This window comes from Chaetodon trifascialis, chromosome 24 (genome assembly GCF_039877785.1).
Source record: "Chaetodon trifascialis isolate fChaTrf1 chromosome 24, fChaTrf1.hap1, whole genome shotgun sequence".
Classification (NCBI taxonomy): Eukaryota; Metazoa; Chordata; class Actinopteri; order Chaetodontiformes; family Chaetodontidae; genus Chaetodon; species Chaetodon trifascialis.
In genome coordinates, this window is record NC_092079.1 from 276,392 (window position 1) to 304,367 (window position 27,976).

The following is a 27,976-nucleotide window of genomic DNA, read 5'->3' on the forward strand; positions in this document are numbered from 1 at the left end:
TCAGAAGGTCAAATGTAGTCCGTATTAATTCACCTGTGCCATGGGTTAGCAAGGTCTGATTAACTTGAGTAATGGCTCATTTTGAAGCTTAGATTCTCTTCTTTCGAATAAGTATAAGCTTTCCATTCTAGCACAAACTGTCACTTAGTAATTAAATATTTAGTTTGGTCAATTTCAGGCCGCGTTCAGAGCTGGGTCAGAAGGTCAAATTTAAGCTTTAAAATGAGGTCCGAATTATTTCACCTGTCCCATGGGTTAGCAAGGTGTGATTAACTTGAGTAATACCTCATTTTAAAGCTTAGATTATCTTCTTTCAAACAAGTATAAGCTTTCCATTCTAGCACAAACTGTCACTTAGTAATTAAATATTTAGTTTGGTCAATTTCAGGCCGCGTTCAGAGCTCGGTCAGAAGGTCAAATCTGAGCTTTAAAATGAGGTCCTTATTTTTTCACCTGTGCCATGGGTTAGCAAGGTCTGATTAACTTGAGTAATGGCTCATTTTAAAGCTTAGATTATCTTCTTTCAAACAAGTATAAGCTTTCCATGCTGGGACAAACTGTCACTTAGTAATTAAATATTTAGTTTGGTCAATTTCAGGCCGCGTTCAGAGCTGCGTCTAGCACAAACTGTCACTTAGTAATTAAATATTTAGTTTGGTCAATTTCAGGCCGCGTTCAGAGCTGGGTCAGAAGGTTAAATCTAAGCTTTAAAATGAGGTCCGAATTATTTCACCTGTCCCATGGGTTAGCAAGGTGTGATTAACTTGAGTAATGGCTCATTTTAAAGCTTAGATTATCTTCTTTCGAATAAGTATAAGCTTTCCATTCTAGCACAAACTGTCACTTAGTAATTAAATATTTAGTTTGGTCAATTTCAGGCCGCGTTCAGAGCTGGGTCAGAAGGTTAAATCTAAGCTTTAAAATGAGGTCCGAATTATTTCACCTGTCCCATGGGTTAGCAAGGTGTGATTAACTTGAGTAATGGCTCATTTTAAAGCTTAGATTATCTTCTTTCGAATAAGTATAAGCTTTCCATTCTAGCACAAACTGTCACTTAGTAATTAAATATTTAGTTTGGTCAATTTCAGGCCGCGTTCAGAACTGGGTCAGAAGGTCAAATGTAGTCCGTATTAATTCTTAATGCTTAGATTATCTTCTTTCAAACAAGTATAAGCTTTCCATTCTAGCACGAACTGTCACTTAGTAATTAAATATTTAGTTTGGTCAATTTCAGGCCGCGTTCAGAGCTGGGTCAGAAGGTCAAATGTAGTCCGTATTAATTCACCTGTGCCATGGGTTAGCAAGGTCTGATTAAATTGAGTTAACTCTAGCACAAACTGTCACTTAGTAATTAAATATTTAGTTTGGTCAATTTCAGGCCGCGTTCAGAGCTGGGTCAGAAGGTCAAATCTAAGCTTTAAAATGAGGTCCTTTTTTATTTCACCTCTGCCATGGGTTAGCAAGGTCTGATTAACTTGAGTAATGGCTCATTTTAAAGCTTAGATTATCTTCTTTCAACCAAGTATAAGCTTTCCATTCTAGCACAAACTGTCACTTAGTAATTAAATATTTAGTTTGGTCAATTTCAGGCCGCGTTCAGAGCTGGGTCAGAAGGTCAAATCTAAGCTTTAAAATTAGGTCCTTATTATTTCACCTGTGCCATGGGTTAGCAAGGTCTGATTAACTTGAGTAATGGCTCATTTTAAAGTTTAGATTTTCTTCAATTTCAGGCCGCGTTCAGAGCTGGGTCTAGCACAAACTGTCACTTAGTAATTAAATATTTAGTTTGGTCAATTTCAGGCCGCGTACAGAGCTGGGTCAGAAGGTCAAATGTAGTCCGTATTAATTCACCTGTGCCATGGGTTAGCAAGGTCTGATTAACTTGAGTAATGGCTCATTTTGAAGCTTAGATTCTCTTCTTTCGAATAAGTATAAGCTTTCCATTCTAGCACAAACTGTCACTTAGTAATTAAATATTTAGTTTGGTCAATTTCAGGCCGCGTTCAGAGCTGGGTCAGAAGGTCAAATTTAAGCTTTAAAATGAGGTCCGAATTATTTCACCTGTCCCATGGGTTAGCAAGGTGTGATTAACTTGAGTAATACCTCATTTTAAAGCTTAGATTATCTTCTTTCAAACAAGTATAAGCTTTCCATTCTAGCACAAACTGTCACTTAGTAATTAAATATTTAGTTTGGTCAATTTCAGGCCGCGTTCAGAGCTGGGTCAGAAGGTTAAATATAAGCTTTAAAATGAGGTCCGTATTATTTCACCTGTGCCATGGGTTAGCAAGGTCTGATTAACTTGAGTAATACCTCATTTTAAAGCTTAGATTCTCTTCTTTCAAACAATTATAAGCTTTCCATTCTAGCACAAACTGTCACTTAGTAATTAAATATTTAGTTTGGTCAATTTCAGGCCGCGTTCAGAGCTGGGTCAGAAGGTCAAATGTAGTCCGTATTAATTCACCTGTGCCATGGGTTAGCAAGGTCTGATTAACTTGAGTAATACCTCATTTTAAAGCTTAGATTCTCTTCTTTCGAATAAGTATAAGCTTTCCATTCTAGCACAAACTGTCACTTAGTAATTAAATATTTAGTTTGGTCAATTTCAAGCAGCGTTCAGAGCTGGGTCAGAAGGTTAAATATAAGCCTTAAAATGAGGTCCGTATTATTTCACCTGTGCCATGGGTTAGCAAGGTCTGATTAACTTGAGTAATACCTCATTTTAAAGCTTAGATTCTCTTCTTTCAAACAATTATAAGCTTTCCATTCTAGCACAAACTGTCACTTAGTAATTAAATATTTAGTTTGGTCAATTTCAGGCCGCGTTCAGAACTGGGTCAGAAGGTCAAATGTAGTCCGTATTAATTCACCTGTGCCATGGGTTAGCAAGGTCTGATTAACTTGAGTAATGGCTCATTTTGAAGCTTAGATTCTCTTCTTTCGAATAAGTATAAGCTTTCCATTCTAGCACAAACTGTCACTTAGTAATTAAATATTTAGTTTGGTCAATTTCAGGCCGCGTTCAGAGCTGGGTCAGAAGGTCAAATTTAAGCTTTAAAATGAGGTCCGAATTATTTCACCTGTCCCATGGGTTAGCAAGGTGTGATTAACTTGAGTAATACCTCATTTTAAAGCTTAGATTATCTTCTTTCAAACAAGTATAAGCTTTCCATTCTAGCACAAACTGTCACTTAGTAATTAAATATTTAGTTTGGTCAATTTCAGGCCGCGTTCAGAGCTCGGTCAGAAGGTCAAATCTGAGCTTTAAAATGAGGTCCTTATTTTTTCACCTGTGCCATGGGTTAGCAAGGTCTGATTAACTTGAGTAATGGCTCATTTTAAAGCTTAGATTATCTTCTTTCAAACAAGTATAAGCTTTCCATGCTGGGACAAACTGTCACTTAGTAATTAAATATTTAGTTTGGTCAATTTCAGGCCGCGTTCAGAGCTGCGTCTAGCACAAACTGTCACTTAGTAATTAAATATTTAGTTTGGTCAATTTCAGGCCGCGTTCAGAGCTGGGTCAGAAGGTTAAATCTAAGCTTTAAAATGAGGTCCTTGTTTTTTCACCTGTGCCATGGGTTAGCAAGGTCTGATTAACTTGAGTAATGGCTCATTTTAAAGCTTAGATTATCTTCTTTCGAATAAGTATAAGCTTTCCATTCTAGCACAAACTGTCACTTAGTAATTAAATATTTAGTTTGGTCAATTTCAAGCAGCGTTCAGAACTGGGTCAGAAGGTCAAATTTAAGCTTTAAAATGAGGTCCGAATTATTTCACCTGTCCCATGGGTTAGCAAGGTGTGATTAACTTGAGTAATGGCTCATTTTAAAGCTTAGATTATCTTCTTTCAAACAAGTATAAGCTTTCCATTCTAGCACAAACTGTCACTTAGTAATTAAATATTTAGTTTGGTCAATTTCAGGCCGCGTTCAGAGCTGGGTCAGAAGGTTAAATCTAAGCTTTAAAATGAGGTCCTTGTTTTTTCACCTGTGCCATGGGTTAGCAAGGTCTGATTAACTTGAGTAATGGCTCATTTTAAAGCTTAGATTATCTTCTTTCGAATAAGTATAAGCTTTCCATTCTAGCACAAACTGTCACTTAGTAATTAAATATTTAGTTTGGTCAATTTCAGGCCGCGTTCAGAACTGGGTCAGAAGGTCAAATGTAGTCCGTATTAATTCTTAATGCTTAGATTATCTTCTTTCAAACAAGTATAAGCTTTCCATTCTAGCACAAACTGTCACTTAGTAATTAAATATTTAGTTTGGTCAATTTCAGGCCGCGTTCAGAGCTGGGTCAGAAGGTCAAATGTAGTCCGTATTAATTCACCTGTGCCATGGGTTAGCAAGGTCTGATTAAATTGAGTTAACTCTAGCACAAACTGTCACTTAGTAATTAAATATTTAGTTTGGTCAATTTCAGGCCGCGTTCAGAGCTGGGTCAGAAGGTCAAATCTAAGCTTTAAAATGAGGTCCTTTTTTATTTCACCTCTGCCATGGGTTAGCAAGGTCTGATTAACTTGAGTAATGGCTCATTTTAAAGCTTAGATTATCTTCTTTCAACCAAGTATAAGCTTTCCATTCTAGCACAAACTGTCACTTAGTAATTAAATATTTAGTTTGGTCAATTTCAGGCCGCGTTCAGAGCTGGGTCAGAAGGTCAAATCTAAGCTTTAAAATTAGGTCCTTATTATTTCACCTGTGCCATGGGTTAGCAAGGTCTGATTAACTTGAGTAATGGCTCATTTTAAAGTTTAGATTTTCTTCAATTTCAGGCCGCGTTCAGAGCTGGGTCTAGCACAAACTGTCACTTAGTAATTAAATATTTAGTTTGGTCAATTTCAGGCCGCGTACAGAGCTGGGTCAGAAGGTCAAATGTAGTCCGTATTAATTCACCTGTGCCATGGGTTAGCAAGGTCTGATTAACTTGAGTAATGGCTCATTTTGAAGCTTAGATTCTCTTCTTTCGAATAAGTATAAGCTTTCCATTCTAGCACAAACTGTCACTTAGTAATTAAATATTTAGTTTGGTCAATTTCAGGCCGCGTTCAGAGCTGGGTCAGAAGGTCAAATTTAAGCTTTAAAATGAGGTCCGAATTATTTCACCTGTCCCATGGGTTAGCAAGGTGTGATTAACTTGAGTAATACCTCATTTTAAAGCTTAGATTATCTTCTTTCAAACAAGTATAAGCTTTCCATTCTAGCACAAACTGTCACTTAGTAATTAAATATTTAGTTTGGTCAATTTCAGGCCGCGTTCAGAGCTGGGTCAGAAGGTTAAATATAAGCTTTAAAATGAGGTCCGTATTATTTCACCTGTGCCATGGGTTAGCAAGGTCTGATTAACTTGAGTAATACCTCATTTTAAAGCTTAGATTCTCTTCTTTCGAATAAGTATAAGCCTTCCATTCTAGCACAAACTGTCACTTAGTAATTAAATATTTAGTTTGGTCAATTTCAGGCCGCGTTCAGAGCTGGGTCAGAAGGTCAAATCTAAGCTTTGAAATGAGGTCCTTTTTTTTCACCTGTGCCATGGGTTAACAAGGTCTGATTAACTTGAGTAATGGCTCATTTTAAAGCTTAGATTATCTTCTTTCAAACAAGTATAAGCTTTCCATTCTAGCACAAACTGTCACTTAGTAATTAAATATTTAGTTTGGTCAATTTCAGGCCGCGTTCAGAGCTGGGTCAGAAGGTTAAATCTAAGCTTTAAAATGAGGTCCTTGTTTTTTCACCTGTGCCATGGGTTAGCAAGGTCTGATTAACTTGAGTAATGGCTCATTTTAAAGCTTAGATTATCTTCTTTCGAATAAGTATAAGCTTTCCATTCTAGCACAAACTGTCACTTAGTAATTAAATATTTAGTTTGGTCAATTTCAAGCAGCGTTCAGAACTGGGTCAGAAGGTCAAATTTAAGCTTTAAAATGAGGTCCGAATTATTTCACCTGTCCCATGGGTTAGCAAGGTGTGATTAACTTGAGTAATGGCTCATTTTAAAGCTTAGATTATCTTCTTTCAAACAAGTATAAGCTTTCCATTCTAGCACAAACTGTCACTTAGTAATTAAATATTTAGTTTGGTCAATTTCAGGCCGCGTTCAGAGCTGGGTCAGAAGGTTAAATCTAAGCTTTAAAATGAGGTCCTTGTTTTTTCACCTGTGCCATGGGTTAGCAAGGTCTGATTAACTTGAGTAATGGCTCATTTTAAAGCTTAGATTATCTTCTTTCGAATAAGTATAAGCTTTCCATTCTAGCACAAACTGTCACTTAGTAATTAAATATTTAGTTTGGTCAATTTCAGGCCGCGTTCAGAACTGGGTCAGAAGGTCAAATGTAGTCCGTATTAATTCTTAATGCTTAGATTATCTTCTTTCAAACAAGTATAAGCTTTCCATTCTAGCACAAACTGTCACTTAGTAATTAAATATTTAGTTTGGTCAATTTCAGGCCGCGTTCAGAGCTGGGTCAGAAGGTCAAATGTAGTCCGTATTAATTCACCTGTGCCATGGGTTAGCAAGGTCTGATTAAATTGAGTTAACTCTAGCACAAACTGTCACTTAGTAATTAAATATTTAGTTTGGTCAATTTCAGGCCGCGTTCAGAGCTGGGTCAGAAGGTCAAATCTAAGCTTTAAAATGAGGTCCTTTTTTATTTCACCTCTGCCATGGGTTAGCAAGGTCTGATTAACTTGAGTAATGGCTCATTTTAAAGCTTAGATTATCTTCTTTCAACCAAGTATAAGCTTTCCATTCTAGCACAAACTGTCACTTAGTAATTAAATATTTAGTTTGGTCAATTTCAGGCCGCGTTCAGAGCTGGGTCAGAAGGTCAAATCTAAGCTTTAAAATTAGGTCCTTATTATTTCACCTGTGCCATGGGTTAGCAAGGTCTGATTAACTTGAGTAATGGCTCATTTTAAAGTTTAGATTTTCTTCAATTTCAGGCCGCGTTCAGAGCTGGGTCTAGCACAAACTGTCACTTAGTAATTAAATATTTAGTTTGGTCAATTTCAGGCCGCGTACAGAGCTGGGTCAGAAGGTCAAATGTAGTCCGTATTAATTCACCTGTGCCATGGGTTAGCAAGGTCTGATTAACTTGAGTAATGGCTCATTTTGAAGCTTAGATTCTCTTCTTTCGAATAAGTATAAGCTTTCCATTCTAGCACAAACTGTCACTTAGTAATTAAATATTTAGTTTGGTCAATTTCAGGCCGCGTTCAGAGCTGGGTCAGAAGGTCAAATTTAAGCTTTAAAATGAGGTCCGAATTATTTCACCTGTCCCATGGGTTAGCAAGGTGTGATTAACTTGAGTAATACCTCATTTTAAAGCTTAGATTATCTTCTTTCAAACAAGTATAAGCTTTCCATTCTAGCACAAACTGTCACTTAGTAATTAAATATTTAGTTTGGTCAATTTCAGGCCGCGTTCAGAGCTGGGTCAGAAGGTTAAATATAAGCTTTAAAATGAGGTCCGTATTATTTCACCTGTGCCATGGGTTAGCAAGGTCTGATTAACTTGAGTAATACCTCATTTTAAAGCTTAGATTCTCTTCTTTCAAACAATTATAAGCTTTCCATTCTAGCACAAACTGTCACTTAGTAATTAAATATTTAGTTTGGTCAATTTCAGGCCGCGTTCAGAGCTGGGTCAGAAGGTCAAATGTAGTCCGTATTAATTCACCTGTGCCATGGGTTAGCAAGGTCTGATTAACTTGAGTAATACCTCATTTTAAAGCTTAGATTCTCTTCTTTCGAATAAGTATAAGCTTTCCATTCTAGCACAAACTGTCACTTAGTAATTAAATATTTAGTTTGGTCAATTTCAAGCAGCGTTCAGAGCTGGGTCAGAAGGTTAAATATAAGCCTTAAAATGAGGTCCGTATTATTTCACCTGTGCCATGGGTTAGCAAGGTCTGATTAACTTGAGTAATACCTCATTTTAAAGCTTAGATTCTCTTCTTTCAAACAATTATAAGCTTTCCATTCTAGCACAAACTGTCACTTAGTAATTAAATATTTAGTTTGGTCAATTTCAGGCCGCGTTCAGAACTGGGTCAGAAGGTCAAATGTAGTCCGTATTAATTCACCTCTGCCATGGGTTAGCAAGGTCTGATTAACTTGAGTAATGGCTCATTTTAAAGCTTAGATTATCTTCTTTCAACCAAGTATAAGCTTTCCATTCTAGCACAAACTGTCACTTAGTAATTAAATATTTAGTTTGGTCAATTTCAGGCCGCGTTCAGAGCTGGGTCAGAAGGTCAAATCTAAGCTTTAAAATTAGGTCCTTATTATTTCACCTGTGCCATGGGTTAGCAAGGTCTGATTAACTTGAGTAATGGCTCATTTTAAAGTTTAGATTTTCTTCAATTTCAGGCCGCGTTCAGAGCTGGGTCTAGCACAAACTGTCACTTAGTAATTAAATATTTAGTTTGGTCAATTTCAGGCCGCGTACAGAGCTGGGTCAGAAGGTCAAATGTAGTCCGTATTAATTCACCTGTGCCATGGGTTAGCAAGGTCTGATTAACTTGAGTAATGGCTCATTTTGAAGCTTAGATTCTCTTCTTTCGAATAAGTATAAGCTTTCCATTCTAGCACAAACTGTCACTTAGTAATTAAATATTTAGTTTGGTCAATTTCAGGCCGCGTTCAGAGCTGGGTCAGAAGGTCAAATTTAAGCTTTAAAATGAGGTCCGAATTATTTCACCTGTCCCATGGGTTAGCAAGGTGTGATTAACTTGAGTAATACCTCATTTTAAAGCTTAGATTATCTTCTTTCAAACAAGTATAAGCTTTCCATTCTAGCACAAACTGTCACTTAGTAATTAAATATTTAGTTTGGTCAATTTCAGGCCGCGTTCAGAGCTGGGTCAGAAGGTTAAATATAAGCTTTAAAATGAGGTCCGTATTATTTCACCTGTGCCATGGGTTAGCAAGGTCTGATTAACTTGAGTAATACCTCATTTTAAAGCTTAGATTCTCTTCTTTCAAACAATTATAAGCTTTCCATTCTAGCACAAACTGTCACTTAGTAATTAAATATTTAGTTTGGTCAATTTCAGGCCGCGTTCAGAGCTGGGTCAGAAGGTCAAATGTAGTCCGTATTAATTCACCTGTGCCATGGGTTAGCAAGGTCTGATTAACTTGAGTAATACCTCATTTTAAAGCTTAGATTCTCTTCTTTCGAATAAGTATAAGCTTTCCATTCTAGCACAAACTGTCACTTAGTAATTAAATATTTAGTTTGGTCAATTTCAAGCAGCGTTCAGAGCTGGGTCAGAAGGTTAAATATAAGCCTTAAAATGAGGTCCGTATTATTTCACCTGTGCCATGGGTTAGCAAGGTCTGATTAACTTGAGTAATACCTCATTTTAAAGCTTAGATTCTCTTCTTTCAAACAATTATAAGCTTTCCATTCTAGCACAAACTGTCACTTAGTAATTAAATATTTAGTTTGGTCAATTTCAGGCCGCGTTCAGAACTGGGTCAGAAGGTCAAATGTAGTCCGTATTAATTCACCTCTGCCATGGGTTAGCAAGGTCTGATTAACTTGAGTAATGGCTCATTTTAAAGCTTAGATTATCTTCTTTCAACCAAGTATAAGCTTTCCATTCTAGCACAAACTGTCACTTAGTAATTAAATATTTAGTTTGGTCAATTTCAGGCCGCGTTCAGAGCTGGGTCAGAAGGTCAAATCTAAGCTTTAAAATTAGGTCCTTATTATTTCACCTGTGCCATGGGTTAGCAAGGTCTGATTAACTTGAGTAATGGCTCATTTTAAAGTTTAGATTTTCTTCAATTTCAGGCCGCGTTCAGAGCTGGGTCTAGCACAAACTGTCACTTAGTAATTAAATATTTAGTTTGGTCAATTTCAGGCCGCGTACAGAGCTGGGTCAGAAGGTCAAATGTAGTCCGTATTAATTCACCTGTGCCATGGGTTAGCAAGGTCTGATTAACTTGAGTAATGGCTCATTTTGAAGCTTAGATTCTCTTCTTTCGAATAAGTATAAGCTTTCCATTCTAGCACAAACTGTCACTTAGTAATTAAATATTTAGTTTGGTCAATTTCAGGCCGCGTTCAGAGCTGGGTCAGAAGGTCAAATTTAAGCTTTAAAATGAGGTCCGAATTATTTCACCTGTCCCATGGGTTAGCAAGGTGTGATTAACTTGAGTAATACCTCATTTTAAAGCTTAGATTATCTTCTTTCAAACAAGTATAAGCTTTCCATTCTAGCACAAACTGTCACTTAGTAATTAAATATTTAGTTTGGTCAATTTCAGGCCGCGTTCAGAGCTCGGTCAGAAGGTCAAATCTGAGCTTTAAAATGAGGTCCTTATTTTTTCACCTGTGCCATGGGTTAGCAAGGTCTGATTAACTTGAGTAATGGCTCATTTTAAAGCTTAGATTATCTTCTTTCAAACAAGTATAAGCTTTCCATGCTGGGACAAACTGTCACTTAGTAATTAAATATTTAGTTTGGTCAATTTCAGGCCGCGTTCAGAGCTGCGTCTAGCACAAACTGTCACTTAGTAATTAAATATTTAGTTTGGTCAATTTCAGGCCGGGTTCAGAGCTGGGTCAAAAGGTTAAATCTAAGCCTTAAAATGAGGTCCGTATTATTTCACCTGTGCCATGGGTTAGCAAGGTCTGATTAACTTGAGTAATGGCTCATTTTAAAGCTTAGATTATCTTCTTTCAAACAAGTATAAGCTTTCCATTCTAGCACAAACTGTGACTTAGTAATTAAATATTTAGTTTGGTCAATTTCAGGCCGCGTTCAGAACTGGGTCAGAAGGTCAAATGTAGTCCGTATTAATTCTTAATGCTTAGATTATCTTCTTTCAAACAAGTATAAGCTTTCCATTCTAGCACAAACTGTGACTTAGTAATTAAATATTTAGTTTGGTTAATTTCAGGCCGCGTTCAGAGCTGGGTCAGAAGGTCAAATCTAAGCTTTAAAATGAGGTCCTTATTATTTCACCTGTGCCATGGGTTAGCAAGGTCTGATTAACTTGAGTAATGGCTCATTTTAAAGTTTAGATTCTCTTCAATTTCAGGCCGCGTTCAGAGCTGGGTCTAGCACAAACTGTCACTTAGTAATTAAATATTTAGTTTGGTCAATTTCAGGCCGCGTTCAGAGCTGGGTCAGAAGGTCAAATGTAGTCCGTATTAATTCACCTGTGCCATGGGTTAGCAAGGTCTGATTAACTTGAGTTAACTCTAGCACAAACTGTCACTTAGTAATTAAATATTTAGTTTGGTCAATTTCAGGCCGTGTTCAGAGCTCGGTCAGAAGGTCAAATCTGAGCTTTAAAATGAGGTCCTTATTTTTTCACCTGTGCCATGGGTTAGCAAGGTCTGATTAACTTGAGTAATGGCTCATTTTAAAGCTTAGATTATCTTCTTTCAAACAAGTATAAGCTTTCCATTCTAGGACAAACTGTCACTTAGTAATTAAATATTTAGTTTGGTCAATTTCAGGCCGCGTTCAGAGCTGGGTCTAGCACAAACTGTCACTTAGTAATTAAATATTTAGTTTGGTCAATTTCAGGCCGCGTTCAGAGCTGGGTCAAAAGGTTAAATCTAAGCCTGAAAATGAGGTCCGTATTATTTCACCTGTGCCATGGGTTAGCAAGGTCTGATTAACTTGAGTAATGGCTCATTTTAAAGTTTAGATTCTCTTCAATTTCAGGCCGCGTTCAGAGCTGGGTCTAGCACAAACTGTCACTTAGTAATTAAATATTTAGTTTGGTCAATTTCAGGCCGCGTTCAGAGCTGGGTCAGAAGGTCAAATGTAGTCCGTATTAATTCACCTGTGCCATGGGTTAGCAAGGTCTGATTAACTTGAGTTAACTCTAGCACAAACTGTCACTTAGTAATTAAATATTTAGTTTGGTCAATTTCAGGCCGCGTTCAGAGCTCGGTCAGAAGGTCAAATCTGAGCTTTAAAATGAGGTCCTTATTTTTTCACCTGTGCCATGGGTTAGCAAGGTCTGATTAACTTGAGTAATGGCTCATTTTAAAGCTTAGATTATCTTCTTTCAAACAAGTATAAGCTTTCCATTCTAGCACAAACTGTCACTTAGTAATTAAATATTTAGTTTGGTTAATTTCAGGCCGCGTTCAGAGCTGGGTCAGAAGGTCAAATCTAAGCTTTAAAATGAGGTCCTTATTATTTCACCTGTGCCATGGGTTAGCAAGGTCTGATTAACTCGAGTAATGGCTCATTTTAAAGTTTAGATTCTCTTCAATTTCAGGCCGCGTTCAGAGCTGGGTCTAGCACAAACTGTCACTTAGTAATTAAATATTTAGTTTGGTCAATTTCAGGCCGCGTTCAGAGCTGGGTCAGAAGGTCAAATGTAGTCCGTATTAATTCACCTCTGCCATGGGTTAGCAAGGTCTGATTAACTTGAGTTAACTCTAGCACAAACTGTCACTTAGTAATTAAATATTTAGTTTGGTCAATTTCAGGCCGCGTTCAGAGCTGGGTCAAAAGGTTAAATCTGAGCTTTAAAATGAGGTCCTTGTTTTTTCACCTGTGCCATGGGTTAGCAAGGTCTGATTAACTTGAGTAATGGCTCATTTTAAAGCTTAGATTATCTTCTTTCAAACAAGTATAAGCTTTCCATGCTGGGACAAACTGTCACTTAGTAATTAAATATTTAGTTTGGTCAATTTCAGGCCGCGTTCAGAGCTGCGTCTAGCACAAACTGTCACTTAGTAATTAAATATTTAGTTTGGTCAATTTCAGGCCGCGTTCAGAGCTGGGTCAGAAGGTCAAATCTGAGCTTTAAAATGAGGTCTTTATTATTTCACCTGTACCATGGGTTAGCAAGGTCTGATTAATTTGAGTAATTGCTCATTTTAAAGTTTAGATTCTCTTCTTTCGAATAAGTATAAGCTTTCCATTCTAGCACAAACTGTCACTTAGTAATTAAATATTAAGTTTGGTCAATTTCAGGCCGCGTACAAAGCTGGGTCAGAAGGTCAAATGTAGTCCGTATTAATTCACCTCTGCCATGGGTTAGCAAGGTCTGATTAACTTGAGTAATGGCTCATTTTAAAGCTTAGATTATCTTCTTTCGAATAAGTATAAGCTTTCCATTCTAGCACAAACTGTCACTTAGTAATTAAATATTTAGTTTGGTCAATTTCAAGCAGCGTTCAGAACTGGGTCAGAAGGTCAAATTTAAGCTTTAAAATGAGGTCCGAATTATTTCACCTGTCCCATGGGTTAGCAAGGTGTGATTAACTTGAGTAATACCTCATTTTAAAGCTTAGATTATCTTCTTTCAAACAAGTGTAAGCTTTCCATTCTAGCACAAACTGTCACTTAGTAATTAAATATTTAGTTTGTTCAATTTCAGGCCGCGTTCAGAGCTGGGTCAGAAGGTTAAATATAAGCTTTAAAATGAGGTCCGTATTATTTCACCTGTGCCATGGGTTAGCAAGGTCTGATTAACTTGAGTAATACCTCATTTTAAAGCTTAGATTCTCTTCTTTCGAATAAGTATAAGCCTTCCATTCTAGCACAAACTGTCACTTAGTAATTAAATATTTAGTTTGGTCAATTTCAGGCCGCGTTCAGAGCTGGGTCAGAAGGTCAAATCTAAGCTTTGAAATGAGGTCCTTTTTTTTCACCTGTGCCATGGGTTAACAAGGTCTGATTAACTTGAGTAATGGCTCATTTTAAAGCTTAGATTATCTTCTTTCAAACAAGTATAAGCTTTCCATTCTAGCACAAACTGTCACTTAGTAATTAAATATTTAGTTTGGTCAATTTCAGGCCGCGTTCAGAGCTGGGTCAGAAGGTTAAATCTAAGCTTTAAAATGAGGTCCTTGTTTTTTCACCTGTGCCATGGGTTAGCAAGGTCTGATTAACTTGAGTAATGGCTCATTTTAAAGCTTAGATTATCTTCTTTCGAATAAGTATAAGCTTTCCATTCTAGCACAAACTGTCACTTAGTAATTAAATATTTAGTTTGGTCAATTTCAGGCCGCGTTCAGAACTGGGTCAGAAGGTCAAATGTAGTCCGTATTAATTCTTAATGCTTAGATTATCTTCTTTCAAACAAGTATAAGCTTTCCATTCTAGCACAAACTGTCACTTAGTAATTAAATATTTAGTTTGGTCAATTTCAGGCCGCGTTCAGAGCTGGGTCAGAAGGTCAAATGTAGTCCGTATTAATTCACCTGTGCCATGGGTTAGCAAGGTCTGATTAAACTGAGTTAACTCTAGCACAAACTGTCACTTAGTAATTAAATATTTAGTTTGGTCAATTTCAGGCCGCGTTCAGAGCTGGGTCAGAAGGTCAAATCTAAGCTTTAAAATGAGGTCCTTTTTTATTTCACCTCTGCCATGGGTTAGCAAGGTCTGATTAACTTGAGTAATGGCTCATTTTAAAGCTTAGATTATCTTCTTTCAACCAAGTATAAGCTTTCCATTCTAGCACAAACTGTCACTTAGTAATTAAATATTTAGTTTGGTTAATTTCAGGCCGCGTACAGAGCTGGGTCAGAAGGTCAAATGTAGTCCGTATTAATTCACCTCTGCCATGGGTTAGCAAGGTCTGATTAACTTGAGTAATGGCTCATTTTAAAGCTTAGATTCTCTTCTTTCGAATAAGTATAAGCTTTCCATTCTAGCACAAACTGTCACTTAGTAATTAAATATTTAGTTTGGTCAATTTCAGGCCGCGTTCAGAGCTCAGTCAGAAGGTCAAATCTGAGCTTTAAAATGAGGTCCTTATTATTTCACCTGTGCCATGGGTTAGCAAGGTCTGATTAACTTGAGTAATGGCTCATTTTAAAGTTTAGATTCTCTTCAATTTCAGGCCGCGTTCAGAGCTGGTCTAGCATAAACTGTCACTTAGCAATTAAATATTTAGTTTGGTCAATTTCAGGCCGCGTTCAGAGCTGGGTCAGAAGGTCAAATGTAGTCCGTATTAATTCACCTGTGCCATGGGTTAGCAAGGTCTGATTAAATTGAGTTAACTCTAGCACAAACTGTCACTTAGTAATTAAATATTTAGTTTGGTCAATTTCAGGCCGCGTTCAGAGCTGGGTCAGAAGGTCAAATCTAAGCTTTAAAATGAGGTCCTTTTTTATTTCACCTCTGCCATGGGTTAGCAAGGTCTGATTAACTTGAGTAATGGCTCATTTTAAAGCTTAGATTATCTTCTTTCAAACAAGTATAAGCTTTCATTCTAGCACAAACTGTCACTTAGTAATTAAATATTTAGTTTGGTTAATTTCAGGCCGCGTTCAGAGCTGGGTCAGAAGGTCAAATCTAAGCTTTAAAATGAGGTCCTTATTATTTCACCTGTGCCATGGGTTAGCAAGGTCTGATTAACTTGAGTAATGGCTCATTTTAAAGTTTAGATTCTCTTCAATTTCAGGCCGCGTTCAGAGCTGGGTCTAGCACAAACTGTCACTTAGTAATTAAATATTTAGTTTGGTCAATTTCAGGCCGCGTTCAGAGCTGGGTCAGAAGGTCAAATGTAGTCCGTATTAATTCACCTGTGCCATGGGTTAGCAAGGTCTGATTAACTTGAGTAATGGCTCATTTTAAAGTTTAGATTCTCTTCAATTTCAGGCCGCGTTCAGAGCTGGGTCTAGCACAAACTGTCACTTAGTAATTAAATATTTAGTTTGGTCAATTTCAGGCCGCGTTCAGAGCTGGGTCAGAAGGTCAAATGTAGTCCGTATTAATTCACCTCTGCCATGGGTTAGCAAGGTCTGATTAACTTGAGTATTTGCTCATTTTAAAGCTTAGATTCTCTTCTTTCAAACAAGTATAAGCTTTCCATTCTAGCACAAACTGTCACTTAGTAATTAAATATTTAGTTTGGTCAATTTCAGGCCGCGTTCAGAGCTGGGTCAGAAGGTCAAATGTAGTCCGTTATAATTCACCTCTGCCATGGGTTAGCAAGGTCTGATTAACTTGAGTAATGGCTCATTTTAAAACTTAGATTCTCTTCTTTCAAATAAGTATAAGCTTTCCATTCTAGCACAAACTGTCACTTAGTAATTAAATATTTAGTTTGGTTAATTTCAGGCCGCGTACAGAGCTGGGTCAGAAGGTCAAATGTAATCTGTTTTAATTCACCTCTGCCATGGGTTAGCAAGGTCTGATTAACTTGAGTAATGGCTCATTTTAAAGCTTAGATTATCTTCTTTCAAACAAGTATAAGCTTTCCATTCTAGCACAAACTGTCACTTAGTAATTAAATATTTAGTTTGGTCAATTTCAGGCCGCGTTCAGAGCTGGGTCCAGCACAAACTGTCACTTAGTAATTAAATATTTAGTTTGGTCAATTTCAGGCCGCGTTCAGAGCTGGGTCAGAAGGTCAAATGTAGTCCGTATTAATTCACCTGTGCCATGGGTTAGCAAGGTCTGATTAACTTGAGTAATGGCTCATTTTAAAGCTTAGATTATCTTCTTTCCACCAAGTATAAGCTTTCCATTCTAGCACAAACTGTCACTTAGTAATTAAATATTTAGTTTGGTCAATTTCAGGCCGTGTTCAGAGCTGGGTCAGAAGGTCAAATGTAGTCCGTATTAATTCACCAGTGCCTTGGGTTAGCAAGGTCTGATTAACTTGAGTAATGGCTCATTTTGAAGCTTAGATTCTCTTCTTTCGAATAAGTATAAGCTTTCCATTCTAGCACAAACTGTCACTTAGTAATTAAATATTTAGTTTGGTCAATTTCAGGCCGCGTTCAGAGCTGGGTCAGAAGGTCAAATCTAAGCTTTAAAATGAGGTCCTTATTATTTCACCTGTGCCATGGGTTAGCAAGGTCTGATTAACTTGAGTAATGGCTCATTTTAAAGTTTAGATTCTCTTCAATTTCAGGCCGCGTTCAGAGCTTGGTCTAGCACAAACTGTCACTTAGTAATTAAATATTTAGTTTGGTCAATTTCAGGCCGCGTTCAGAGCTGGGTCAGAAGGTCAAATGTAGTCCGTATTAATTCACCTGTGCCATGGGTTAGCAAGGTCTGATTAACTTGAGTAATGGCTCATTTTAAAGCTTAGATTCTCTTCTTTCGAATAAGTATAAGCTTTCCATTCTAGCACAAACTGTCACTTAGTAATTAAATATTTAGTTTGGTTAATTTCAGGCCGCGTACAGAGCTGGGTCAGAAGGTCAAATGTAGTCCGTATTAATTCACCTGTGCCATGGGTTAGCAAGGTCTGATTAACTTGAGTAATGGCTCATTTTAAAGCTTAGATTCTCTTCTTTCGAATAAGTATAAGCTTTCCATTCTAGCACAAACTGTCACTTAGTAATTAAATATTTAGTTTGGTCAATTTCAGGCCGCGTTCAGAGCTCGGTCAGAAGGTCAAATCTGAGCTTTAAAATGAGGTCCTTATTATTTCACCTGTGCCATGGGTTAGCAAGGTCTGATTAACTTGAGTAATGGCTCATTTTAAAGTTTAGATTCTCTTCAATTTCAGGCCGCGTTCAGAGCTGGTCTAGCATAAACTGTCACTTAGCAATTAAATATTTAGTTTGGTCAATTTCAGGCCGCGTTCAGAGCTGGGTCAGAAGGTCAAATGTAGTCCGTATTAATTCACCTGTGCCATGGGTTAGCAAGGTCTGATTAAATTGAGTTAACTCTAGCACAAACTGTCACTTAGTAATTAAATATTTAGTTTGGTCAATTTCAGGCCGCGTTCAGAGCTGGGTCAGAAGGTCAAATGTAGTCTGTATTGTTTCACCTGTGCCATGGGTTAGCAAGGTCTGATTAACTTGAGTAATGGCTCATTTTAAAGCTTAGATTCTCTTCTTCGAATAAGTATAAGCTTTCCATTCTAGCACAAACTGTCACTTAGTAATTAAATATTTAGTTTGGTCAATTTCAGGCCGCATTCAGAACTGGGTCAGAAGGTCAAATGTAGTCCGTATTAATTCACCTGTGTCATGGGTTAGCAAGGTCTGATTAACTTGAGTAATGGCTCATTTTAAAGCTTAGATTCTCTTCTTTCAAACAAGTATAAGCTTTCCATTCTAGCACAAACTGCCGTTGGTAATTAAATATTTAGTTTCGTCAATTTCAGGCCGCGTTCAGAGCTGGGTCAGAAGGTCAAATCTAAGCTTTAAAATGAGGTCCTTATTATTTCACCTGTGCTATGGGTTTGCAAGGTCTGATTAACTTGAGTAATAACTCATTTTAAAGCTTAGATTCTCTTCTTTCAAACAAGTATAAGCTTTCCATTCTAGCACAAACTGTCACTTAGTAATTAAATATTTAGTTTGGTTAATTTCAGGCCGCGTACAGAGCTGGGTCAGAAGGTCAAATGTAGTCCGTATTAATTCACCTCTGCCATGGGTTAGCAAGGTCTGATTAACTTGAGTAATGGCTCATTTTAAATCTTAGATTCTCTTCTTTCAAACAAGTATAAGCTTTCCATTCTAGCACAAACTGTCACTTAGTAATTCAATATTTAGTTTGGTCAATTTCAGGCCACGTTCAGAGCTGGGTCAGAAGGTTAAATCTAAGCCTTAAAATGAGGTCCGTATTATTTCACCTGTGCCATGGGTTAGCAAGGTCTGATTAACTTGAGTAATGGCTCATTTTAAAGCTTAGATTATCTTCTTTCGAACAAGTATAAGCTTTCCATTCTATCACAAACTGTCACTTAGTAATTAAATATTTAGTTTGGTCAATTTCAGGTCTGATTAACTTGATTAATGGCTCATTTTAAAGCTTAGATTATCTTCTTTCGAACAAGTATAAGCTTTCCATTCTAGCACAAACTGTCACTTAGTAATTAAATATTTAGTTTGGTCAATTTCAGGCCGCGTTCAGAGCTGGGTCAGAAGGTCAAATGTAGTTCGTATTAATTCACCTCTGCCATGGGTTAGCAAGGTCTGATTAACTTGAGTAATACCTCATTTTAAAGCTTAGATTATCTTCTTTCAAACAAGTATAAGTTTTATATTCTAGCACAAACTGTCACTTAGTAATTAAATATTTAGTTTGGTCAATTTCAGGCCGCGTTCAGAGCTGGGTCAGAAGGTCAAATCTAAGCTTTAAAATGAGGTCCTTATTATTTCACCTGTCCCATGGGTTAGCAAGGTGTGATTAACTTGAGTAATGGCTCATTTTAAAGCTTAGATTATCTTCTTTCAAACAAGTATAAGCTTTCCATTCTAGGACAAACTGTCACTTAGTAATTAAATATTTAGTATGGTCAATTTCAGGCCGCGTACAGAGCTGGGTCAGAAGGTCAAATGTAGTCCGTATTAATTCACCTGTGCCATGGGTTAGCAAGGTCTGATTAACTTGAGTAATGGCTCATTTTGAAGCTTAGATTCTCTTCTTTCGAATAAGTATAAGCTTTTCATTCTAGCACAAACTGTCACTTAGTAATTAAATATTTAGTTTGGTCAATTTCAAGCAGCGTTCAGAACTGGGTCAGAAGGTCAAATGTAGTCCGTATTAATTCTTAATGCTTCGATTATCTTCTTTCAAACAAGTATAAGCTTTCCATTCTAGCACAAACTGTCACTTAGTAATTAAATATTTAGTTTGGTCAATTTCAGGCCACGTTCAGAGCTGGGTCAGAAGGTTAAATCTAAGCCTTAAAATGAGGTCCGTATTATTTCACCTGTGCCATGGGTTAGCAAGGTCTGATTAACTTGAGTAATAACTAATTTTAAAGCTTAGATTCTCTTCTTTCAAACAAGTATAAGCTTTCCATTCTAGCACAAACTGTCACTTAGTAATTAAATATTTAGTTTGGTTAATTTCAGGCCGCGTACAGAGCTGGGTCAGAAGGTCAAATGTAGTCCGTATTAATTCACCTCTGCCATGGGTTAGCAAGGTCTGATTAACTTGAGTAATGGCTCATTTTAAATCTTAGATTCTCTTCTTTCAAACAAGTATAAGCTTTCCATTCTAGCACAAACTGTCACTTAGTAATTCAATATTTAGTTTGGTCAATTTCAGGCCACGTTCAGAGCTGGGTCAGAAGGTTAAATCTAAGCCTTAAAATGAGGTCCGTATTATTTCACCTGTGCCATGGGTTAGCAAGGTCTGATTAACTTGAGTAATGGCTCATTTTAAAGCTTAGATTATCTATTTTCGAACAAGTATAAGCTTTCCATTCTATCACAAACTGTCACTTAGTAATTAAATATTTAGTTTGGTCAATTTCAGGTCTGATTAACTTGAGTAATGGCTCATTTTAAAGCTTAGATTATCTTCTTTCGAACAAGTATAAGCTTTCCATTCTAGCACAAACTGTCACTTAGTAATTAAATATTTAGTTTGGTCAATTTCAGGCCGCGTTCAGAGCTGGGTCAGAAGGTCAAATGTAGTTCGTATTAATTCACCTCTGCCATGGGTTAGCAAGGTCTGATTAACTTGAGTAATACCTCATTTTAAAGCTTAGATTATCTTCTTTCAAACAAGTATAAGTTTTATATTCTAGCACAAACTGTCACTTAGTAATTAAATATTTAGTTTGGTCAATTTCAGGCCGCGTTCAGAGCTGGGTCAGAAGGTCAAATCTAAGCTTTAAAATGAGGTCCTTATTATTTCACCTGTCCCATGGGTTAGCAAGGTGTGATTAACTTGAGTAATGGCTCATTTTAAAGCTTAGATTATCTTCTTTCAAACAAGTATAAGCTTTCCATTCTAGGACAAACTGTCACTTAGTAATTAAATATTTAGTTTGGTCAATTTCAGGCCGCGTACAGAGCTGGGTCAGAAGGTCAAATGTAGTCCGTATTAATTCACCTGTGCCATGGGTTAGCAAGGTCTGATTAACTTGAGTAATGGCTCATTTTGAAGCTTAGATTCTCTTCTTTCGAATAAGTATAAGCTTTTCATTCTAGCACAAACTGTCACTTAGTAATTAAATATTTAGTTTGGTCAATTTCAAGCAGCGTTCAGAACTGGGTCAGAAGGTCAAATGTAGTCCGTATTAATTCTTAATGCTTCGATTATCTTCTTTCAAACAAGTATAAGCTTTCCATTCTAGCACAAACTGTCACTTAGTAATTAAATATTTAGTTTGGTCAATTTCAGGCCGCGTTCAGAGCTGGGTCAGAAGGTCAAATCTGAGCTTTAAAATGAGGTCTTTATTATTTCACCTGTACCATGGGTTAGCAAGGTCTGATTAATTTGAGTAATTGCTCATTTTAAAGTTTAGATTCTCTTCTTTCGAATAAGTATAAGCTTTCCATTCTAGCACAAACTGTCACTTAGTAATTAAATATTAAGTTTGGTCAATTTCAGGCCGCGTACAAAGCTGGGTCAGAAGGTCAAATGTAGTCCGTATTAATTCACCTCTGCCATGGGTTAGCAAGGTCTGATTAACTTGAGTAATGGCTCATTTTAAAGCTTAGATTATCTTCTTTCAAACAAGTGTAAGCTTTCTATTCTAGGACAAACTGTCACTTAGTAATTAAATATTTAGTTTGGTTAATTTCAGGCCGCGTTCAGAGCTGGGTCTAGCACAAACTGTCACTTAGTAATTAAATTTTTAGTTTGGTTAATTTCAGGCCACGTACAGAGCTGGGTCAGAAGGTCAAATGTAGTCTGTTTTAATTCACCTCTGCCATGGGTTAGCAAGGTCTGATTAACTTGAGTAATGGCTCATTTTAAAGCTTATATTATCTTCTTTTGAACAAGTATAAGCTTTCCATTCTAGCACAAACTGTCACTTAGTAATTAAATATTTAGTTTGGTCAATTTCAGGCCGCGTTCAGAGCTGGGTCAGAAGGTCAAATGTAGTCCGTATTAATTTACCTGTGCCATGGGTTAGCAAGGTCTGATTAACTTGAGTAATGGCTCATTTTGAAGCTTAGATTCTCTTCTTTCGAATAAGTATAAGCTTTCCATTCTAGCACAAACTGTCACTTAGTAATTAAATATTTAGTTTGGTCAATTTCAAGCAGCGTTCAGAACTGGGTCAGAAGGTCAAATTTAAGCTTTAAAATGAGGTCCGAATTATTTCACCTGTCCCATGGGTTAGCAAGGTCTGATTAACTTGAGTAATAACCCATTTTAAAGCTTAGATTCTCTTCTTTCAAACAAGTATAAGCTTTCCATTCTAGCACAAACTGTCACTTAGTAATTAAATATTTAGTTTGGTCAATTTCAGGCCGCGTTCAGAGCTGGGTCAGAAGGTCAAATGTAGTCTGTATTATTTCACCAGTGCCATGGGTTAGCAAGGTCTGATTAACTTGAGTAATGACTCATTTTAAAGCTTAGATTCTCTTCTTTCAAACAAGTATAAGCTTTCCATTCTAGCACAAACTGTCACTTAGTAATTAAATATTTAGTTTGGTCAATTTCAGGCCGCGTTCAGAGCTGGGTCAGAAGGTCAAATCTAAGCTTTGAAATGAGGTCCTTTTTTTTTCACCTGTGCCATGGGTTAGCAAGGTCTGATTAACTTGAGTAATAACTCATTTTAAAGCTTAGATTCTCTTCTTTCAAACAAGTATAAGCTTTCCATTCTAGCACAAACTGCCGTTGGTAATTAAATATTTAGTTTGGTCAATTTCAGGCCACGTTCAGAGCTGGGTCAGAAGGTCAAATCTAAGCTTTAAAATGAGGTCTGTATTATTTCACCTGTGCCATGGGTTTGCAAGGTCTGATTAACTTGAGTAATAACTCATTTTAAAGCTTAGATTCTCTTCTTTCAAATAAGTATAAGCTTTCCATTCTAGCACAAACTGTCACTTAGTACTTAAATATTTAGTTTGGTCAATTTCAGGCCAGAGCTGGGTCAGAAGGTCAAATCTAAGCTTTAAAATGAGGTCTGTATTATTTCACCTGTGCCATGCGTTACCAAGGTCTGATTAACTTGAGTAATACCTCATTTTAAAGCTTAGATTCTCTTCTTTCAAGCAAGTATAAGCTTTCCATTCTAGCACAAACTGCCGTTGGTAATTAAATATTTAGTTTCGTCAATTTCAGGCCGCGTTCAGAGCTGGGTCAGAAGGTCAAATCTAAGCTTTAAAATGAGGTCCTTTTTATTTCATCTGACATGGGTTTGCAAGGTCTGATTAACTTGAGTAATAACTCATTTTAAAGCTTACATTCTCTTCTTTCAAACAAGTATAAGCTTTCCATTCTAGCACAAACTGTCACTTAGTAATTAAATATTTAGTTTGGTCAATTTCAGGCCGCGTTCAGAGCTGGGTCAGAAGGTCAAATGTAGTCCGTATTAATTCACCTGTGCCATGGGTTAGCAAGGTCTGATTAAATTGAGTTAACTCTAGCACAAACTGTCACTTAGTAATTAAATATTTAGTTTGGTCAATTTCAGGCCGCGTTCAGAGCTGGGTCAGAAGGTCAAATCTAAGCTTTAAAATGAGGTCCTTTTTTTTTCACCTGTGCCATGGGTTAGCAAGGTCTGATTAACTTGAGTAATGGCTCATTTTAAAGCTTAGATTCTCTTCTTTCAAACAAGTATAAGCTTTCCATTCTAGCACAAACTGTCACTTAGTAATTAAATATTTAGTTTGGTCAATTTCAGGCCGCGTTCAGAGCTGGGTCAGAAGGTCAAATGTAGTCCGTATTAATTCACCTGTGCCATGGGTTAGCAAGGTCTGATTAACTTGAGTTAACTCTAGCACAAACTGTCACTTAGTAATTAAATATTTAGTTTGGTCAATTTCAGGCCGCGTTCAGAGCTCGGTCAGAAGGTCAAATCTGAGCTTTAAAATGAGGTCCTTATTTTTTCACCTGTGCCATGGGTTAGCAAGGTCTGATTAACTTGAGTAATGGCTCATTTTAAAGCTTAGATTATCTTCTTTCAAACAAGTATAAGCTTTCCATTCTAGGAAAAACTGTCACTTAGTAATTAAATATTTAGTTTGGTCAATTTCAGGCCGCGTTCAGAGCTGGGTCTAGCACAAACTGTCACTTAGTAATTAAATATTTAGTTTGGTCAATTTCAGGCCGCGTTCAGAGCTGGGTCAAAAGGTTAAATCTAAGCCTTAAAATGAGGTCCGTATTATTTCACCTGTGCCATGGGTTAGCAAGGTCTGATTAACTTGAGTAATGGCTCATTTTAAAGCTTAGATTATCTTCTTTCGAAAAAGTATAAGCTTTCCATTCTAGCACAAACTGTCACTTAGTAATTAAATATTTAGTTTGGTCAATTTCAGGCCGCGTTCAGAACTGGGTCAGAAGGTCAAATGTAGTCCGTATTAATTCTTAATGCTTAGATTATCTTCTTTCAAACAAGTATAAGCTTTCCATTCTAGCACAAACTGTCACTTAGTAATTAAATATTTAGTTTGGTCAATTTCAGGCCGCGTTCAGAGCTGGGTCAGAAGGTCAAATCTGAGCTTTAAAATGAGGTCTTTATTATTTCACCTGTACCATGGGTTAGCAAGGTCTGATTAATTTGAGTAATTGCTCATTTTAAAGTTTAGATTCTCTTCTTTCGAATAAGTTTAAGCTTTCCATTCTAGCACAAACTGTCACTTAGTAATTAAATATTAAGTTTGGTCAATTTCAGGCCGCGTACAAAGCTGGGTCAGAAGGTCAAATGTAGTCCGTATTAATTCACCTCTGCCATGGGTTAGCAAGGTCTGATTAACTTGAGTAATGGCTCATTTTAAAGCTTAGATTCTCTTCTTTTGAATAAGTATAAGCTTTCCATTCTAGCACAAACTGTCACTTAGTAATTAAATATTTAGTTTGGTCAATTTCAGGCCGCGTTCAGAGCTGGGTCAGAAGGTCAAATGAGGTCTGTATTATTTCACGTCTGCCATGGGTTAGCAAGGTCTGATTAACTTGAGTAATGGCTCATTTTAAAGCTTAGATTATCTTCTTTCAAATAAGTATAAGCTTTCCATTCTAGCACAAACTGTCACTTAGTAATTAAATATTTAGTTTGGTCAATTTCAGGCCGCATTCAGAGCTGGGTCAGAAGGTTAAATCTAAGCCTTAAAATGAGGTCTGTATTATTTCACCTGTGCCATGGGTTAGCAAGGTCTGATTAACTTGAGTAATGGCTCGTTTTAAAGCTTAGATTCTCTTCTTTCGAATAAGTATAAGCTTTCCATTCTAGCACAAACTGTCACTTAGTAATTAAATATTTAGTTTGGTCAATTTCAAGCAGCGTTCAGAACTGGGTCAGAAGGTCAAATTTAAGCTTTAAAATGAGGTCCGAATTATTTCACCTGTCCCATGGGTTAGCAAGGTCTGATTAACTTGAGTAATACCTCATTTTAAAGCTTAGATTATCTTCTTTCAAACAAGTATAAGCTTTCCATTCTAGCACAAACTGTCACTTAATAATTAAATATTTAGTTTGGTCAATTTCAGGCCGTGTTCAGAGCTGGGTCAGAAGGTCAAATCTAAGCTTTAAAATGAGGTCCTTTTTTTTTCACCTGTGCCATGGGTTAGCAAGGTCTGATTAACTTGAGTAATGGCTCATTTTAAAGCTTAGATTATCTTCTTTCGAACAAGTATAAGCTTTCCATTCTAGCACAAACTGTCACTTAGTAATTAAATATTTAGTTTGGTCAATTTCAGGCCGCGTTCAGAACTGGGTCAGAAGGTCAAATGTAGTCCGTATTAATTCTTAATGCTTAGATTATCTTCTTTCAAACAAGTATAAGCTTTCCATTCTAGCACAAACTGTCACTTAGTAATTAAATATTTAGTTTGGTCAATTTCAGGCCGCGTTCAGAGCTGGGTCAGAAGGTCAAATGTAGTCCGTATTAATTCACCTGTGCCATGGGTTAGCAAGGTCTGATTAAATTGAGTTAACTCTAGCACAAACTGTCACTTAGTAATTAAATATTTAGTTTGGTCAATTTCAGGCCGCGTTCAGAGCTGGGTCAGAAGGTCAAATGTAGTCCGTATTAATTCACCTGTGCCATGGGTTAGCAAGGTCTGATTAAATTGAGTTAACTCTAGCACAAACTGTCACTTAGTAATTAAATATTTAGTTTGGTCAATTTCAGGCCGTGTTCAGAGCTGGGTCAGAAGGTCAAATGTAGTCCGTATTAATTCACCAGTGCCATGGGTTAGCAAGGTCTGATTAACTTGAGTAATGGCTCATTTTGAAGCTTAGATTCTCTTCTTTCGAATAAGTATAAGCTTTCCATTCTAGCACAAACTGTCACTTAGTAATTAAATATTTAGTTTGGTCAATTTCAGGCCGCGTTCAGAGCTGGGTCAGAAGGTCAAATGTAGTCCGTATTAATTCACCTGTGCCATGGGTTAGCAAGGTCTGATTAACTTGAGTAATTGCTCATTTTAAAGCTTAGATTATCTTCTTTCAAACAAGTATAAGCTTTCCATTCTAGCACAAACTGTCACTTAATAATTAAATATTTAGTTTGGTCAATTTCAGGCCGCGTTCAGAGCTGGGTCAGAAGGTCAAATGTAGTCCGTATTAATTCACCTGTGCCATGGGTTAGCAAGGTCTGATTAACTTGAGTAATGGCTCATTTTAAAGCTTAGATTATCTTCTTTCGAATAAGTATAAGCTTTCCATTCTAGCACAAACTGTCACTTAGTAATTAAATATTTAGTTTGGTCAATTTCAAGCAGCGTTCAGAACTGGCTCAGAAGGTCAAATGTAGTCCGTATTAATTCTTAATGCTTAGATTATCTTCTTTCAAACAAGTATAAGCTTTCCATTCTAGCACAAACTGTCACTTAGTAATTAAATATTTAGTTTGGTCAATTTCAGGCCGCGTTCAGAGCTGGGTCAGAAGGTCAAATGTAGTCCGTATTAATTCACCTGTGCCATGGGTTAGCAAGGTCTGATTAACTTGAGTAATGGCTCATTTTAAAGCTTAGATTATCTTCTTTCAAACAAGTATAAGCTTTCCATTCTAGCACAAACTGTCACTTAGTAATTAAATATTTAGTTTGGTCAATTTCAGGCCGCGTTCAGAACTGGGTCAGAAGGTCAAATGTAGTCCGTATTAATTCTTAATGCTTAGATTATCTTCTTTCAAACAAGTATAAGCTTTCCATTCTAGCACAAACTGTCACTTAGTAATTAAATATTTAGTTTGGTCAATTTCAGGCCGCGTTCAGAGCTGGGTCAGAAGGTCAAATGTAGTCCGTATTAATTCACCTGTGCCATGGGTTAGCAAGGTCTGATTAAATTGAGTTAACTCTAGCACAAACTGTCACTTAGTAATTAAATATTTAGTTTGGTCAATTTCAGGCCGCGTTCAGAGCTGGGTCAGAAGGTCAAATCTAAGCTTTAAAATGAGGTCCTTTTTTTTTCACCTGTGCCATGGGTTAGCAAGGTCTGATTATCTGTAGTAATGGCTCATTTTAAAGCTTAGATTATCTTCTTTCCACCAAGTATAAGCTTTCCATTCTAGCACAAACTGTCACTTAGTAATTAAATATTTAGTTTGGTCAATTTCAGGCCGCGTTCAGAGCTGGGTCAGAAGGTTAAATATAAGCTTTAAAATGAGGTCCGTATTATTTCACCTGTGCCATGGGTTAGCAAGGTCTGATTAACTTGAGTAATACCTCATTTTAAAGCTTAGATTCTCTTCTTTTGAATAAGTATAAGCCTTCCATTCTAGCACAAACTGTCACTTAGTCATTAAATATTTAGTTTGGTCAATTTCAGGCCGCGTTCAGAGCTGGGTCAGAAGGTCAAATCTAAGCTTTAAAATGAGGTCCTTTTTTTTTCACCTGTGCCATGGGTTAGCAAGGTCTGATTTACTTTAGTAATGGCTCATTTTAAAGCTTAGATTATCTTCTTTCCACCAAGTATAAGCTTTCCATTCTAGCACAAACTGTCACTTAGTAATTAAATATTTAGTTTGGTCAATTTCAGGCCGTGTTCAGAGCTGGGTCAGAAGGTCAAATGTAGTCCGTATTAATTCACCAGTGCCATGGGTTAGCAAGGTCTGATTAACTTGAGTAATACCTCATTTTAAAGCTTAGATTCTCTTCTTTCAAACAATTATAAGCTTTCCATTCTAGCACAAACTGTCACTTAGTAATTAAATATTTAG